This window comes from Ambystoma mexicanum, chromosome 6q, assembly GCF_040938575.1.
Source record: "Ambystoma mexicanum isolate Mex_15411 chromosome 6q, UKY_AmexF1_1, whole genome shotgun sequence".
Classification (NCBI taxonomy): Eukaryota; Metazoa; Chordata; class Amphibia; order Caudata; family Ambystomatidae; genus Ambystoma; species Ambystoma mexicanum.
Window position 1 is genome coordinate 61,534,851 of NC_090937.1, and position 17,134 is coordinate 61,551,984.

General features: G+C 46.8%; 1 protein-coding gene across 2 annotated transcripts in view; it reads right to left on the bottom strand.

Moving 5' to 3' along the window:
- Nucleotides 1-6,187, bottom strand: part of ZBTB5 (zinc finger and BTB domain containing 5) — a 174,228-nt gene extending 168,041 nt beyond the window's left edge. For both annotated transcript variants that reach the window (XM_069630481.1, XM_069630482.1), the window contains exon 1: nt 5,890-6,187. The gene's annotated coding sequence lies outside the window, so the exon portion shown is untranslated. The remainder of the gene's footprint in view (nt 1-5,889) is intronic.
- Between the last annotated feature and the right edge of the window lie 10,947 nt (nt 6,188-17,134).

Sequence of the window (17,134 nt, forward strand, 5' to 3'; positions counted from 1 at the left end):
CCACATACTGCATGATGCAAGGAGCAAGGCCACCTCTGCCGTTCCTACAAGTTCCAGGCAAGCCAGCCATTCCATGGCTCCAATGGGAACCTTTGTTTCAGACGTACTTGGAGGCGAAGTGTGGAACAGGTGACCCAGCAGCACTTAAGAAGGCCATGTTGCTGAATGCGCTGGGGGTTGGGTGGGTAGAGGGACAAAGAACATTTGCAGACCTTAATCCAGAAGCCTTGACAGGTGAAGGCGATGATGCCCATCTGGAAGCAAAAGGAAGAATTGCCAGGAGGTTTACGTTGTGCTATATAAGATCGGGTTCTATGGCAGCAAACAAGAACCTGCAGAACCTTCAACGATTAAGTAGTCAAGTTGAGAGTTGACAGCATTATGTGCCTTTGGGGCAAAGGCAGAAGAAATAATTTGCGACATGTTCACTGTGCACATGAATAACCAAAAAAAAAAGTACAAGATAAGTTCATCCTTGAGAAGGAGCTACAACTGGACAAAACCATGCATATCGCAAGAGCAGTAAGGGAGCCGTCCTGCAGGCGCAATGAGTGGGTCGCCAGTTCGCAGTCCTCCGAAGTTCAGTGGGTCCAGTACAGAGGCAAAGAGAAAAGGGGCAACGCGATGTCAGAGATAGAGAGAGAACCACTGAAGTGCCACAGGTGTGCCAGTACCAGTCATCTAGCCAACAGCAGGCAATGTCCTGCAAGGAATAAATAATGCTCGAAATGTAGAAAGCATGGACATTTTGCATCAGTGTGCACCTGGAAAGGGATAAAGGCTGTGGCGACAATTCAGAGTGAAGAGGGCAGAGAAGAGGCCTACTCTGATGAAGAAGCATGCCCCACAGTTCTTATGGTTAACAGCCTCACGACTCAGAGAGAAAAGCCTCATTGCATCATTAAAGTTGACTGTCATGAAACGAGGTTGATGGCGGACTTGGATTCAGACCTTACAATACTACCCTTGAACCTGTACAAAAACATGGTATTAAAAAAGAGAGTGGAGGCATACAAGACAAACCTAAATCCTACAGTCTTTAGAAGAGCCTGTGTGAATCTCCTAGGGTACATCAGGGCGACTGTGGAGTTCAAGGCAAGAGTAACAAAAACCGAAGTGTACTTTGCAGAAAACTGACCACCGGTATCAGGCTGCGATGACCAGACAAAATTGCAAATAAGGTTGGACCCCAGCGTTGAGGGACAAGTTTTGTCCATAACGTCAGTCACCAAAGAAGATTTTCCAGAACTATTTTCAGAAACGCTCAGAAGAATCAAGAACTATGTGCACAAAATATAGTTAAAACAAGGAGCAGTGCCAGTAAAGTACAGGGCGAGACCGGTGCCAGCGAGAGTCGCACTGCAGGAGAACCTCAACAAGATGCTAGAAGAAGGAACCAAAGAGACGGTGGAGTCGTCAGAATGGCTCAGCCAGTAGTGCTTATAAAGAAACAGAACACTGGGGACTTATAGCATCTGCATCGATCTCAGCAGTCTAAATCTTGAGGTTGAGGCGGATAGTTATACTTTGCCGAGTATAAATGAACTGATCTTACTGATGGAGGCAAAAATCTTTTCAAAGTTAGATATGAGAGACGCCTACCACCAGATCCTTGCATCGGGAATCCAGACCACTCACCGCCTTTATAACCCCATTTGGAACAAATCAGTTCACCAGAATGCCTTTTGGGTTGTGGTCAGCGGCTTCCGCCTTCCAACGCATAATTGACTCCCTGTTGAAAAATACAGATAATGTCTCATACTTCCAGGACAACATTTTAATGTATGCAGAAGACCAAGGCACACATGATATAGCTCTTCGCAAGGTATTAACAAAGCTACAAGAAGCAGGCGTGTGACTATGGCATAATAGGCGTCTGTTACAGGCCGCCGAAGTAGAGCATCTCGGATACACCATATCCAAAGCAGGCATCAGCCCAAAGAAAGATCTACTGCAAGTCATTATGAAAACGCCTCCCCCCTCCCCCTCCCCACCCCCCCCACCCAATAGTAAAGAAGAGCTGAGATCGCTTCTGGGATTATCCAAATATTACACAAAATGTGTGCAAAATTTCTCAGAGACTACTGCCCTCATGAGAGAATTACTCAAGAAAGGTGCGGAGTACCTATGGAACGCAGAACAATTCAAGTCTTTTGAAGAAGTCAAAGAGGGCATCATGCACACACCTTGTCTGCAACCATTCAATCCCCAATGGAAAACCATGATCAGCACTGATGCCAGCGGTATATGGAATAGGAGCGACGCTCACACAAAAGAAAGGTAATGAAGAGCACATTGTCACGTTTACATCCAAAGCACTGACGCAAGCGGAGAAAAATTACTCAACCATAGAAAAAGAGATGTTGGCATGTGCATGGGCAGTAGACATACGTCTGGGGTACAAAATGTGTACTTGTTACAGACAACAACCCGAGGGACACAAACATCTACCTCCAGCTAGCTCGCATCGCAGCGCAGCTCCAAGAATAAACATTCGAAATACAGCACATAGCAGGTTGGAAAAATGCCCAAGCAGATTGTATGTCCAGACTGCTGACGAGTAGACACAGACAACAGCTTTCTACAAGATGACTGTGTAGTCGCATCAATCTCCGATCTAAGAAGCCGAGAATTCCTCGAAATGAACGAGGTACACTGGAAAGAAGAAGCAGCTAAAGATATCATGACAACAAAAATCATGGGTCATGAAGGGGTGGCCAGACGAGAAATAAATCCCAGAAGGGTTGCGTCCTTATTGGAAAGTAGCGGATGAGATCTTCGAATACGATCAAGTCGTCCAACCCGTAGCAATGAGGAGAACCATCTTATGTAGGGCTCATGCCGGCCATCTCGGAAACATGACGAGAAGGAGAGTGAGGGAATCATATTGGTGGCCAGAAATGGATTTGGAAAAACGAACAATGACAGATGTCATGAATGCGTAAAAAGCAATAAGCGACTAAAGATCAGACAATCGCCACTACACCCAACAGAAGTGCCAGAGAGGGTGTGGCAAAAACTGGGCATGGACTTCATAGGCCCACTTGAACTAACGGAACATGAACACAAGTATGGCATAGTGCTAGTGGCTTATTTATCCAAAACGGTACAAGTTGAGTTTGTATGCAACATAACCACAGCTACCGTGATTCAATTTCATACGAATATTTTTCAAAGGGAAGGGTTGTCAAAAGAACTGGTCACTGACAACATTCAACTTGTATCAAGAGAAATTGAAAAGTTCAAGCACAAGAACAATATTCAGCAGATTAAAGCAGCCTTATATCATCCACAAGCAAATAAGTTGGTCGAACACACCAACAGGTTCATAAAGGGGGCCCTGCAGTTGGCTATCGCAGCTGGACTTGATCCACACAGTAAAGGAAGCAGTGGCTCCCCATCGTTTTACCCCCAATGGGGTCACAAACGTATAACTGTTCCACCTCCTCAGAGGACGCAGGGCAGCGTCCATGCTGGTTCCGCCATGGTTGGCAAATACAAGAGAGAACGGGGTGGTCAACACGGAAGAACTGGTGTGGCGAGTGAAGAAAAGCAAAGAGAACATGAAAAGATATAGTGACAAGAGAAAGCATCAACAAAGCTCAGTGCGAGGAGGTTACTTGATAAAGATTAGAATGCTACATAGAGACCCAGTGACAGGGTCCAAGTTCAGTAGATCGCTTAGAGTGGTGCAGCGAGGGACAAATCATGTGCGCACCCAAGATGGTAAGCGATGGAATCTGGAAAGGGTGGCGTTGTACGAAAAGAGGGCAGGCAAAACCCTCAGCCCCGCAATCCCAGAGGATAGAGCCAAAGAGGAGAACTCAGCCACGGAGAAGTCGACGAGAGAGCAACCTGAACATGGAGCGGAGCAAGATGAATGGACACTCTGCACTCCACCCACCACTTTCGGCACTTCCTTACTCATTCCTTGAGAACAGTAACTTCTCTGCACTTAATTCACAAGTTTGGGGATGAGTTTTGTGCCAACTGAAAAGGTTTCCATGCGCCTGGTTTTTCTTGCAATTGAAACAAATGTCGCAGCTAGTGTGGGGCAGAAAAGGGGCTTTTAGACCCCAACCCCTTGAGAAAGTAGTTACGGTATTGCTCCACACTTTAGAAGACTGCGCCACACTTAATACTGGTGAGATAGTTGATCTTTATTGTATTGCCCTTATGGATAACACGTGTTTCGACACACCAGTGTCTTTATCAAATCAGGGCTATTAGCACAACTATATTCCAAATCTAGATTTGCAATTTACTGAAACAAAACATTCACGGGATGAATCCCCCCTTCCAAATTGTACACACTCTACTGCCGTCTGGAAAAACTGCACTTAACCCACGACCTTGGACTGGGTGCACTTGTTCCCTTCCCCCCCCTCCCTTTCATTCCATGTCTGACACTTAGGCTACCTAGTATGCACCGGACCTGGTCTGCCAGGCTTAGTAAGGTAGCTTTTGTTTCTGTATGTCCTTCTCCCCTTCACCCCATTATCGCCTTACAATCAGTCACGCACTTGCACTATTGATACGTCATTGGCCGAGTAGGGTAGCTCAATTATTGTTTTTCACCCTCTCCTCCCCCTGTGCTCCTTCCTTGTCCTTCACCACATTTGTAGTAAAGCCGTCAGGCCAAGTTTGCTAGCTATTTTTGCAAGATCATTCGGAAATGTCAAGGCCTAAGAATGACTATATATTCCTCTGTTCCCTTCCCGCTTCAAAGCACTTCACCTGTGCATAAACGCTCTATAAATAAACAATTACACAATTACAAGGGGAAGCCAGTCCAAAGAGGCGTGGCATGTGACAAGAGATCCACAGAAAGGAGCGCAACACCATAGGAAGAGAATGCAGGGAGCAGTCGACCGCAAAGAGAAAGAAGACCAGGAAGATACACCGACTACATTATGGAGTAACTCAACCTTTCCAAAAGGAGGTATGTAGAATAGAGCACTTCATGGAAGTCCTGCAAGATCCCAACGCGAGACGGGAAGCGCATGGGATCCAGCAAGGCATTCCGAGCGCAACAAGCAAGAGAAAAACATGGCAACCCAGCGCTCCCAGGAAAGACCCTGAACTAGGTCGTGTATTTAACGACCTATGCCACACAGAGGTGATTGCAGCATAGACTAGACCCATAACGCTTGTGGTGTTAGCATAGCATGGACAAGGCTGAACACTGAAGCTGAGAGTGTGTGAAGATAATCAACACCCACCCCCACTACGTGTGGTCTTTCACAGGCCACAACAAATCTGCAACTTAAAAGTGAATACATTTATCTCACTTCATACACAAGGCTCATTTTAGCTGCGAGTGTGGTGACACAACAGGCTCAGAGTGTGGCTTGGGGCAAAGGCGCCGAGTACGCGGGTGCTTTTCCCTCCCCACCTATACTTTCAATGTACACCCCCACCAGGAAAACCAGAAATCGGTGCCCCTGGCTTGGGGTAGTGAATCAATGCAAGGTACGAGTAAAATATGAATCTGTATACATGTGTATTGTTTTCCCCGTAGGTAGTACTAAAATGCATCATGTGTGAACGGGTTTAAGGTGAATGCAGACTGCAATAAAATGGTAGCATCGTTAGACTGAAGGTGAGACTAAACGTAAAATGCTGCGAACGCAATTTGCTGCTGGGCTGGCGCCGTCGGTTCTGTCTTAGACCTACTCGACCAGACAATCACCATGCAGCTAGCATTCTGTTCCTGGAGAATGCGGTTGATGCAAGTTGACAGGTGAGATGGCGCCACAGACACAGTGCTGCTTTCCCCGGGCTTACCCTACCCACAAGGGGTCACTGTCTATGTGTATACTCTATGGAAGGCGCTTCGACTCCCCCTTCACTTTTATAATAAGTCAATCCCCTCCCCGCCCCCCTTACCGGCCAGTAGGTCCAAAGCTCCGTTGCGCCAAGAAACAGCGGCCTCCAGCTACTACACGGCGACCGGAAGTGGCGTCAGGACCCAAACCTTCAGAAGCCGGACAATAGGAGTGGGGTTGCGGAGGATAAGAGGGGCATTGGCTCATCGATAAGAAGACAGAATGTGCAAGAGTATTGTCCGCATTATGAAGTGTGGTAATAAAATCCTGGCGGCAAGGAATCATTCCCACAGTAGACAAGACCACCAGCGCACAGTTGCTGGGCATGTGCGGTTCACGCCTCGTTCTCGATCAGGCCCCTCCCTGTCTAGCCAGCCGCGTCCTGAAAGGATCTCTCACCGAACAAGATCCCGGCCCCCATCCCTCCTCCTTGCCCATCACATGATCATCTCTCTTTCTTAGCGTATAAAGTGCTGAAGTTTGGAAATCGTGGTTTGCAGTCAGTAGGGATTCATTCTCTCTTTTCTCTCTCTTCTCTCTTTTCTCTTTTCTCTCCGCTCGTGTATATCGTTTATCATGTCTATCATGTTTGTAGGGCCCTTTGTCGTTAAATATAATTACATGATTTCCAAAAACATAGCTCTCAACGTTTTTTGTCAGCAAGGCGGGTGAAAACACCCGTTTTTCTTTTTGGCGGGTGAGAGGCCCATAGAAGTGAGTGGGCGTATGAAGGACTTGGCGGGTGATTCATCTGCTTTCAAGGTGGGTGACACCCGCCAAAAGCGGGTGAGTTGAGAGCAGGCCCTTACTTTGCCCAGACTACGCTCTGGCGAAAGCCTGTTTGTCAATCCCACCAGTCAACCTCTGTATGCAATATTTATAGGTAGCAACATACATGCCAACATTCTGTGACCAAAAATCTGTAGCAATCTTAAAGTTTCAAAAATAGTCAGGCGAGGAGGTAATGATGGGAATAGAGCGCGTCAGCAGGCCATTGTCATTGAATGAGTCCCCGCCGGGGGTGCATTCAATGACAATGAGGCGCCTGCCATGCCTTCTGCCACCATGCCAGCTCGGGAGAGCCCTTGAAAGACTCCCCTGAGCTAGCGTGGTGGGGGGCTAATGGCACCTTTTGTCAAAGGCACCCGTGGCGGAGGGGTGCATTTAGCCTGCCGCCGTGGGCACCTTTTACATCAAAAGCCTGCATGCCATGCCTTCTCCCACTACGCCAGCTCGGGGAGCCCTTGAAAGACTCCCCCGAGCTGGCGTAGTGGGGGGGGGCTAATGGTGCCTTTTGTCAAAGGCACCCGTGGCGGAGGGGCGCATTTAGCCCGCCGCTGTGGGTGCCTTTTACATCAAAAGCCTGCATGCCGCACCTTCTCCCGCTACACTAGCTCAGGGGAGCCCTTGAAAAAAATGTCAAAAATATAATAAAAACCTTTTAAAAAAAATAAAATGGGTATTTGTTGCCACTAAATCGGTAGGCGGTAGGACTGCTTAAAAAGCAGTATCCTACCGCCTAAATCGGTAGGGTTGGCAAGTATGTAGCAAGATGCAGTGCTTTGCTGGAAGTGGTGTAATACACAGTTCATGGAATTTTTACATTCTGCCCGCAAAAATCCCCATTTGTTAAACAGGGATTTGCGGGCAGAATGGCGCACAAATCCCTGATTTTCGGCGCAAATAATTCCATGAATCAGCCAGTTAAAGGGGGATCCCACAAGGGCCACGGTGGGTGTTTGGAGGAGGGGTGGAGTTCTGAGGCGGCAGAGCTGACAGTTGAACTCTGCTCAAAGGAAATGTTCAAAATAATATTTTTTAAATGTTGCAATTTCTTTCATGCTGCTTTTTTACAAGCTCCACACTGTACATCAATTCCACTTTAAATCACTTTCATGCCAGCAGTGCACCCAAAATACTGTTGTTAATGCAGTGATTTTTAGTACATTAAGGGATCCATAGACAGGCTCTACAGTAGAAGACTACCAGTGTAGCTCAGCAGGTTGAGAGACCATTGCTGAGATGTTATATTTTAAAAATGTTAATCGTAGGACTTTGTGCAATTCCTTATTTAAAAAAACAAGTGCTATAAAATATGTTTGGCCAGGGGATGGGTTGGGCTGGTTGCTTGCTCATATTCCGGGGTGGAGGTGGGGATATTTCTTCCCCTGTAGTGAAAATCAAAAGTTGGTACCCATGGACCCATAGTGTAATTTCCTAATAACTGCTGTCAGCACAACAGAAGCATTTATGGCTAAGCAGTTTGACAAGCATACCCATCTTTATAAATATAACCTGTGATAAAACCCAACGGAAGGGGCACAACAATGACAGGGTATTTGTGTGATAATCTGACAAGAAACACATTTCAAAGAAAACTAGTGAATTTTAAGTTTAAGCAGCTTTTTTTAGTTTGGAAATTATTTTTTATGAAAGTGTAAGATGCACATTTGGAAAACAACAGTGTGCCCATCATGTAGAAAGTCTGCTTTTTATAGTGATAGCCCCCACCCCAGTGATAGTCATGGCCCATTGATTCCCATGGTGTCCCTTTCCGAACAATCACAGAATGACCACTTGGCAGTGGCTAGCCTGGACCAATCACCAAGGCTTTCTGGGGCCTGGGTCCAAAATGCCTTCAGCTATCCCTCAGCAAATACCTCCCCTCTCAAGCTCTTCGCTCCTCTACCTCCCTCAGGGTCAGTCGTTTTTCAAAGAAACGAGCTGGGTAGATCTCGGTCGTCAGCTGGGGCCTCCCTCTGGAACAGCCTCCCTGCCACTCTAAAACTTGAGCAGAACAAGATCCGTTTTCAGAAGCACCTCAAGACCTTCCTCTTTACATCTGCCTTTGCTCTCCCTCTCCCCTGCTAATCTGCTCTCTCTTGCCACTGTGCACCTGGCCACCCTCTGTCCCCTCGGCCCAGGTACCTGCTCACCCTGCTGCACTGCCACCCCTTTCACTGGGGACTTTATCTGTACCCATACAGCCCCACAGACCCACATTTTTCTTCCTTTTATGCACTTATCAGACTTTATCCAGTTCTGCTGCCGTAAACACAGCACTTGCCACTTGCTGGCTGCACAACCCCTGTTTATTGCTCCATTATCTATTTATTTGTATTTATTATTATTTATCTGTTCTCCTCTGCTCCGCACTTTCCACTCTCCCCCTTCCATGCACGTTTCCCTTTTCCCTTTCCCATACACTTGCATGTTTGCAATGTCGCTGGGCCTAGTAAGATCGTTGTTTTGTTCTCCCCAGCCCCCCTGTCCCCCTCCCTTGCCTTGTCGCACTCTGAAACACTTGTGTACGAGCGCGATACAAATAAAATATCATATAATAATCACAGAATGATGTGGCTCTGGCCTCAGCGTCTTTCTCTGCAGTAGTCAGCAGTCTTTTCACCAGCCCTTATTCTGCCTGCTCCAACTAGGATTGCTGCACTCTCCTGCCCAGCTGGATCTCAATTTTGTTCTGGATCTCGTTCTCTCCTCTGCTTCTGATTTCTCCTTTTATACACCTGCAGCCATTTAACAGGTTGCATCCGTGAGCTCTTTGCTCCAATTTCCTGACCATAGTTGTTGGGACATGCCTCACTCTCACAACAGTCCTCAGGCCTCTTCCTCGTCTCAGTACCAGAGTGGTGAAATGACAAGTTAGTGTGTAGTCCTCCTAGTCACCTCTTCCTCGTCCCAGTACTATGGTGATATGAATGAGGGGAAGTGATTGGTAACAGCCTATAAAGGCAGGGGGAGGATAAAGTTGGTTCTCATCAGAAAAGGGGGGATACCATGTCTCGCCTGTGGATATCCTTTCCCCAACCCCCAAGGACTTTCCACCCAAGTGATCCTCCCTCTCATCTCCACCCTCAGAGTCAGGATCCAAAAGCAATGGCCTTTCCCTGGCCACCTGAGAAGAGGATGCATGGGGAGTAGGTGTTAGGATACCCCGAGGTGTCTCACACAGCATTAGGGTTTGATTTAGATAAGCCAAGAGTCTCCTTCCAGAACACTACCTGCAGGGTCTTCCAAATAAGAGCTCAGATCCGCTGTTGACATATCTAGGCCGTATAAAAGAACTGGTTCCATTTTAGCTAAGTAGAACCATAGTATGGGAAGGAGAGAGAATTTGCATAGCTTGTTATGCAATCCTTTGAGCTGCGAGATTAAGGGCCAAGATTTATCTTGTAGAGTAATTTCCATTCACATAAAGGGCAACTGCTGGCGAGATTATATCCTAAGTATCTGACAGAAGATACTCTTTCCAGTCTCTGTTCCCCCACCTTCCAATACATGGATTTTGGCCTACTTTTGGTTGTAAATACTACAATTTTAGATTTGTTACAGTTTACCAACAAGTTGTTTGCTTTGGCATGATTAAAGAATAGGTCTAGCTTTCGCTGAAGTCCTGACACCATGCCCTCCCCAGTCAGCCTGATCTTTATTGTAGAATCGTTATGCTTACCAATCAGCAATTGTATCAGTTTCAAAGTTACAGACCAGGTCAATAATATATTCCACAAAATGGTTCTGTTGACCCTATCCAAGGCACTGCTCATGTCAATCGAGGCCATATAGCTAGTGCCAATGGAACCCCTTTTGACAGCCACCTGAAGATGGGCCATAATGGTGGCATTTAGTGCAGTGCCCATACCTGTAAAAACCCCACCTGAAAGTGAGAGCCAACACCTAGATGCTTCAAAGATTTATTTAAGTCCCTTAATAAAAAGAATGAAAAGATTGTACTAGTTGCATCTAGGAAGGCTATCGGCCTAGGGTCACTTAATTCGCCATTTTTGCAAATAGGAATTATTATGGACTCATGCCATGTTTGTGGGAAAAGATGAGTAGAGACGATGGGCCCAAATATAGTCTCCAATAAACCTACCCACGCTTGTGGATTTCTCCTGATCACCACAGGGGTCAAACCACCAGGGCCAAGAGCTCTTAACGGCTTGGCCTTACAGATAGTCCATAAAATGTCTCTTTTATCCCATGGGCAGTCACCCAGGGCACAAGGCCTGCTCAGCCTGAAATCCACCTGATCATTGTTGACAGGTTTGCCAAACTTGTATGTTAATAGTCTATCTAATGCTGTTCTAGAATCAGGCAGATAATATAGAGGCCCTGACGCCGCAAAGCTTGTCATTAGTCAGGGCTCAAAAATCTGAGGTGTTACTATGGTTCAGTTTTTCAAGCATAGATTGGTTGCCAGAAATATGCATCTGGACCTTCAGGGATTTAATTAAGTACTTATAACCCTGAAGAATGTTTCTTTTCCTGTGAGTAAAGGCCTCCAATGGGAGTCATTCCTGATCTAGATTTCTCAACCGTTTCTGCTTAATTTTCTTCACTTCTGCAAACCTGACATCATAGTTATAGGATGGTCTCTTGAGTCCCCTGGTTCTGCCCTGGTTACTTAATTCTTTTAGACATTTGAACGTGGTGCTGTTAAATGGAGCCACAGAAAAGAAACAAGGTAATGACATCCCTGTGTTCAGTGCGGCCCTAACAGTTTTCTTGAATAGATCCAAGAAGACACAGCATGATTTAATTTTCCACTTAACGCTAAAACCACTCCTGGCCGGGGTAATCCTCGCCAAGTTGGGAATAAAAATATGGAATTTAATGGGAAGATTTATGTTCAACAAATGGTCACTTATCCCCATGTCACAACTGGTCAGGCGACTACAGAAGCTCATCAGGCCTTGTGACACATACACATGGTTGATCCAGGAAAAGACATTCCCTCTGTTCCATTTAAAGCTCTTCCCATCGTATAAACCACCATGTGGTAAACAAAGAAACAAATCCCAACTTTGCAAGAAGTTGTCCCAATGAATACCCTGCATGGTACAATTCGAAGGACCATCCAGTGGGTGAACCAATGCATCATTAAGTCTCGCACCCTCCTCACAGTCTGAATTAAAGTCACCTCCTATGATAATATGATGGGAGGGACCTTGTTCAAGACAGTTAGGAATGATTTCAGTCACAGCTAGTTGAATGGCTGGACATGTAACACTAGAGGGGTTCCAATACAAGCGGATGAACAATGTTTCCAAACCAGTCAATTAAAAATGTAAACATACTGCTAAAAGATCTTCGTGCAAGGTTTTAATTTCATATAGTTTGGCTTGGAGATTTAGATCAAAAGTGATTGCCAGCCAGCCAGTGGGACGCCCAAGTTCCTCTCTTTACGCTCATTTGGAGAATGTTTTGAACCCTTGTAAATCAAAGTGGTGGGTAGCCATGGTCTCTTGTAACATGATGTGAGGTTTCTTTAATACCGGAATACTTAATGGCTTGTTGTCATACTAAGACTTCCCTTCCCTCTTTTTCTCAAGTTTTCAGTTCTGAAAACCCATATGGTAAATGTGGGAATGATACATGTAGGGACCAGGGAACTAATACCAACTCTTCTCCCAGTTCTAGTTCCATCTCAGGTTTAAATTCTAAATTCAAGAATCACCCATCCATTCCTCTAAAACCTTCTTCTGAAGATACATTTTATGAATCAGAAGGAAAGAAGAGGGGCTTAGAGGCACAGACCTGCAATAAGCAGTCTAGTGGTTCTAATGGCCCACACCTAAGATAGACTTTTTAATATTTAAAGCCCCCTGTGAAGGCATCATGAAGCAAGACACAGACAACAGATTCACTTTTCTTAAAACAAGACTTTATTTGTCAGGATGGAGTAATGTCTAACTTGCCCTAAACTTAAGTGGGATCTCCCTACCTAAAGAAACTAAAGCCAGTCTGTGTCATCAAGTTCAACTCAAAAACCTGTCTGTGCCCAAAACGTATACTTGCCCTCGCGGCTAAAGCTATACAATGTGTAAGGATGTCAACGCCAAATGAAACAGTGTTCAAAGTAAAGTTCGGAGCTTCTTCCAGCTCTGGCTTGTTTTCAGCTTAACCTTTCCTAAGTTCAAAATAGTTCCAAAAAAAGGTCTCTGGGTTCACTTCCCCAAGCATGCAGTTCCTCCACTAGAACTGCTGTGAGCCTCTTGGCTTGTAAAACAATTCTCAGTTTAACTTTGTAATCCTTTAGGCTATTAAATAGCTCAAACAAATGCCTTCTTTCACTTCAGCAACACAAATTCTGGTGTTATACTAACCTGAGTGGGAGGAAGGAAGACCGGGTAGAGAGGCAAGGTATTGAAGAATTGGTAAGGTGTGTTGTTTATTTGTGCCTAAGGCTGAGAGAGAGGAGTGAGTAATACCCCGGAAAGGGAATCTCTGTCTATGATTTCGCCGGGAGTAGCATTGAATATTGAATTTGGTTTTCTTGCAGCCTGCGTTTCACAGCTGTGAACGACCGTCTTTGTGTCTGGACTGCTTGAGAAAAGTCTGGGAAGAACTGTAGCTTATCTCCCTCATATAGTAGATCCCCTTTGGCCCTTGCGGCCCTGAGGATTTCATCTCGATCCTTATAGTTTAGCAACTTAGCTATGATGGGACGTGGGTTCGTCCCTGGGATGGGTCTTGAGTTAGGAATTCTGTGGGATCTTTCGACTACGAAAAGCTTAGACAGGATCTCAGGGCCAAACAAGTCAGTGCAGATCTTCTCCATGTGGTCCTCCATCTTGGAAGTCAGTTGGTGCTCTCTGACTCCGACGATCCTTATGTTATTGCGCCGGGAGCGACCTTCCAAGTCCTCATTTTTGGCCATTACTACTTTCATTTGCGCCTCGAGTGAGGACACTCTGGTAGTTAGGGCTGATGCCCCATCGTCAAGGTCGGAGACCCTCTGCTCGACTGCATCCAACCGGTCTGCATGTTTGTCCAGCCGGTGTTGGAGCTGGGCCACTTTGGAGGAAAGTGTATCCAGTTTGCTTCCCAGGCCACCTATGCCGGCTTTAAGATCAAGTAGTATTTCCCTGATGTCGAAGCCTGCGTCACTTCTTCGTCATGCGGTGGGTCCTGGTTGGGGGATTGTGATCTACTGTTGGGGGGGCCCGTTTTGATAGAGGAGCAGCTTTCAAAGGTCAGCCTTCTCTGCGACTTATCGGTTTTCCCCATTCTCATTGTGGATAGGGCCGGCCGTGTCCCCGGAGGCGGTGTGGCAGCGTTTTTCGGGGCTCAGGTCTGTATGGAGTGCCTCAGCTGGGTATTCGGAGCCTCAGGGCCACCAGGGCACCCCGCTATATTTCATTGCTTGATTCCGGGGGTACTGCTCACTGCCGAGTATTCCTCCCTGGCCCCTCCGACATGTGCATCAGTGTAGCGCCTCGAGTCCCTCTCCGCAGCTCTCCTGTTCTCAGGGCAACGGCCTCCGGGCCGACGTAGCCTCGAGAATTGTGCCGCTTGCTTGCTTGTCACACAAGAGAGATCAGGGTTTTCAGCCTGCCCGCCGTGCGTGTGTATGCGGCTTAGGGATGCTCAAGGCGCTCATACCTGGGTTCCTGCAGGTCACTGCCGGTTGCCTCTACGTTCTTCCTGGCGCCGGTGTTGGACGCCTGCTCTTCTCAAGCCGCACCCGGATGCAGCGGTCACGGGACCGCGGGACCCATCCAGCGGTCTTGGAGCTTATCCTGAAGTGGGTGCCGCCCAGATGTTGCAAACGGGAGGCAGGCTCCTCTCAGCTGAATGCCTTCCCGCGCCCCCGGCCTTCCGCGCCCGAGCAGAGGCCGCGTCTCCAGGCCTGCAAGAGGAGGGGGGGTCTGTTCCGCCTGGTGTTCAGAGGCGAAGCGTCAGGTAACAAGCAGATTAGTCGCAAACTTTGGTTTGCAAGCGCTTCGCCTAAATATTGCTGGCGTCAGAGCTTAGAATCACCATCACGATAGCTGCGATTTATCAGGATCTCGTGGGAGCTTCACGGAGCTCACAGGGAGGCCGCCATCTTGGATGGCTCTCTAGCGCCCTCTCTGTCTATGATTTCAATAGCCTACACAGAAAGCTGTTCTTACCAGAGCACACCATATTAGGACACTAAGACGTCCAGGAAGAAGGAGGGAGAGCTTGGAAGAACAACGAAAGGAGAAAATAACAAATAGGAAGGTTAGTATAGGAATCTAACCCAGTCGGAACGAGGGTCACTCTAGAACCGGGTTGGTGCACTCTGTAGCTGCAGGGTGTCCCCAGTGCACGTAGGAATCCACTTGGGTATCCCTGAGTCTCAGGTAAGACAATCCCAAAGTCTCAAGTAAGACAATCCCAAATCCCAATCTCGAGAAAGGGAGGAAACACACACACAGCCACAACAAGTATGGCAAAACCAGGCACTGGATGTAAATACCTGATAGACGCGGAGAGATCTGCACATTCCTTTTGCAGTCAAAGAATGCAATGAAGCGCTTGCCTCCACCAGCTGCTTGGTAGCGGGCGGATCACACAGTGTCTGAAGGTAAGAGGAAATCCAGAAGGAAGCCGGGTTCATTTCATGCGCAGTCAGGCCAATGTCAAAGTTGTAAAACATATGAAAGTCGAGTGGATGCTGAGGTCGTTCCTGTGTCGGACGAAGACCAAATTAGAATCGTGGAGCAGAAGGAAGTCTGAGTGGATGCTGAGTTCTTTACCGTGCCGGAAGACCAAATCAGAATCGTCAAGCAGAGGGAGGTCGAGGTAACAGGCTGGAGTCGGTAAATGAGTCAGTCGGGTAAGAGAAAGTAAACGCTGCTGCATACCAAGATCAATCAGAAGCGCCTGACCAGAGTACAGAGCATGTATTTAAGTTGACACGTAAGCTGTTAGGGAATGTCAGCTGACGTGATCACGTGACTGCCTCACACGGCAGCACAGACTCCTCCAGGGCCTACAGGGGTTATGACCCGTCGCCAGAGCAACTGCCAACGCTGCAGAAATGGTGCTGCCATGCGGCGAAGATATAAAGGCTTAGTCCTTCGGGGAGGGGTGCAACAGGAGTGAGCGATGACTTTAGAACCCCGTGTCATAACAGAATGTGGGATAGTGTTCACAAAATGATAAGTCATGATGATATGGCTGGGTCTCCCTTAACCACGTTTGAAACACAGGAAAAGGCAGTACTCCCGAGGACAGCACACTCCTTTGCCTCGTCAGCACGAGGTTCACAGTTCCATTTCAACGATATCAAAACCTTGAGAGGCTAATTATCTTTCCTGCAAAAGTCTCTTTCCTTAGAAGACTTGCTAATTCAAAGTAACAATGACAAACAAAAGTTCTCTCAGTGATCTTGCACCTTGGGCAATTGCTCTCCCTCCACCGGGCTCGGATCCCCTTGCAAAAATGGGCCTCCCTCCGTCAGTTTTACTAAGGACTTTCCTGAACATAGTTCATGTATTCCTAACACAGTTCATGTATTGCTTATTTTCATTAGAAAGCAGGTTTTTCCTTCTCCTTTCTTTCTTTTGGCATTCCTCTGTCGGATTCACACTTTCCGTATTTCACAGTTCACAATCTTATTGGAAAGCAGGATTCCCTTCCCCTAGCTTTCCCACTGGCAACGGGTCAGTGACTTTCAATTTTACAAGGGATTTGACTTAACCCTTGTAGAACTACTGTGATGAGTCACAACACCGTTTCCTTGGGCCTTCTGGTTCTTGTAGTTTCAAAACAGGTCCCGGTCAGAGTCTTTCGAATGAGCGCCCACGTGGCACCGGACCCCTCTGCACCTGGACCTTAACTGGGCTTTCTTTAAAGTTCAATATACTCCCTATATTGTATATCTTGTATCTATGTGAGATTTATATATGTATATTGGATTTTGTATAACTGTTTTATTCTGTAACCTGTAAGCTTTGTATCTTATTATCGCTGGGTCCTGTTACCCACGGGTCTTTTGCGCATAGAAAGTGAAAAAACAAACAAACAAACTCCGCTGGGTTTTCACTCACTTTGTTATGGGGAAACAGACATGCCCTTAAAGACAGTCAGTACTGGGAGACTATGTTTCCCTTAGTCCTTTCCAATGTTGCAACATTTCTGCAACATGTTACCAGAGCACAGAGTACCTTACAGTACAGTGCGCTGGGGTCTTCCTTTAATTTCCAAAGGCCCTAGACTCCATCAAAGGATTTTTTGGTAGAAGTACAGATGTGCCTTGTACAGGGCTGGTGGCAGCTTTTACTTTGCATATTTTTAACCCTTTCTTGTCATGCAAACCGTGTTTACCGCAATTGACACAGGAAGGTGGCCTGGCTCAAAAATGGCCATGCCACAAGGTTCTTTGTCCTGTCCTTTGGCCATCTTGTCCCTTTGCCTTCCCCAGGTCGAGCAGACCTGGGTGTCAGAATCGGAAACTACCACCCCCGAAGACTCCTCACCTGACTCCTTAGAGGAATACTCCTTAGTAGATGTCTTTGGTCTTCTTTTCTCCTCCTTCT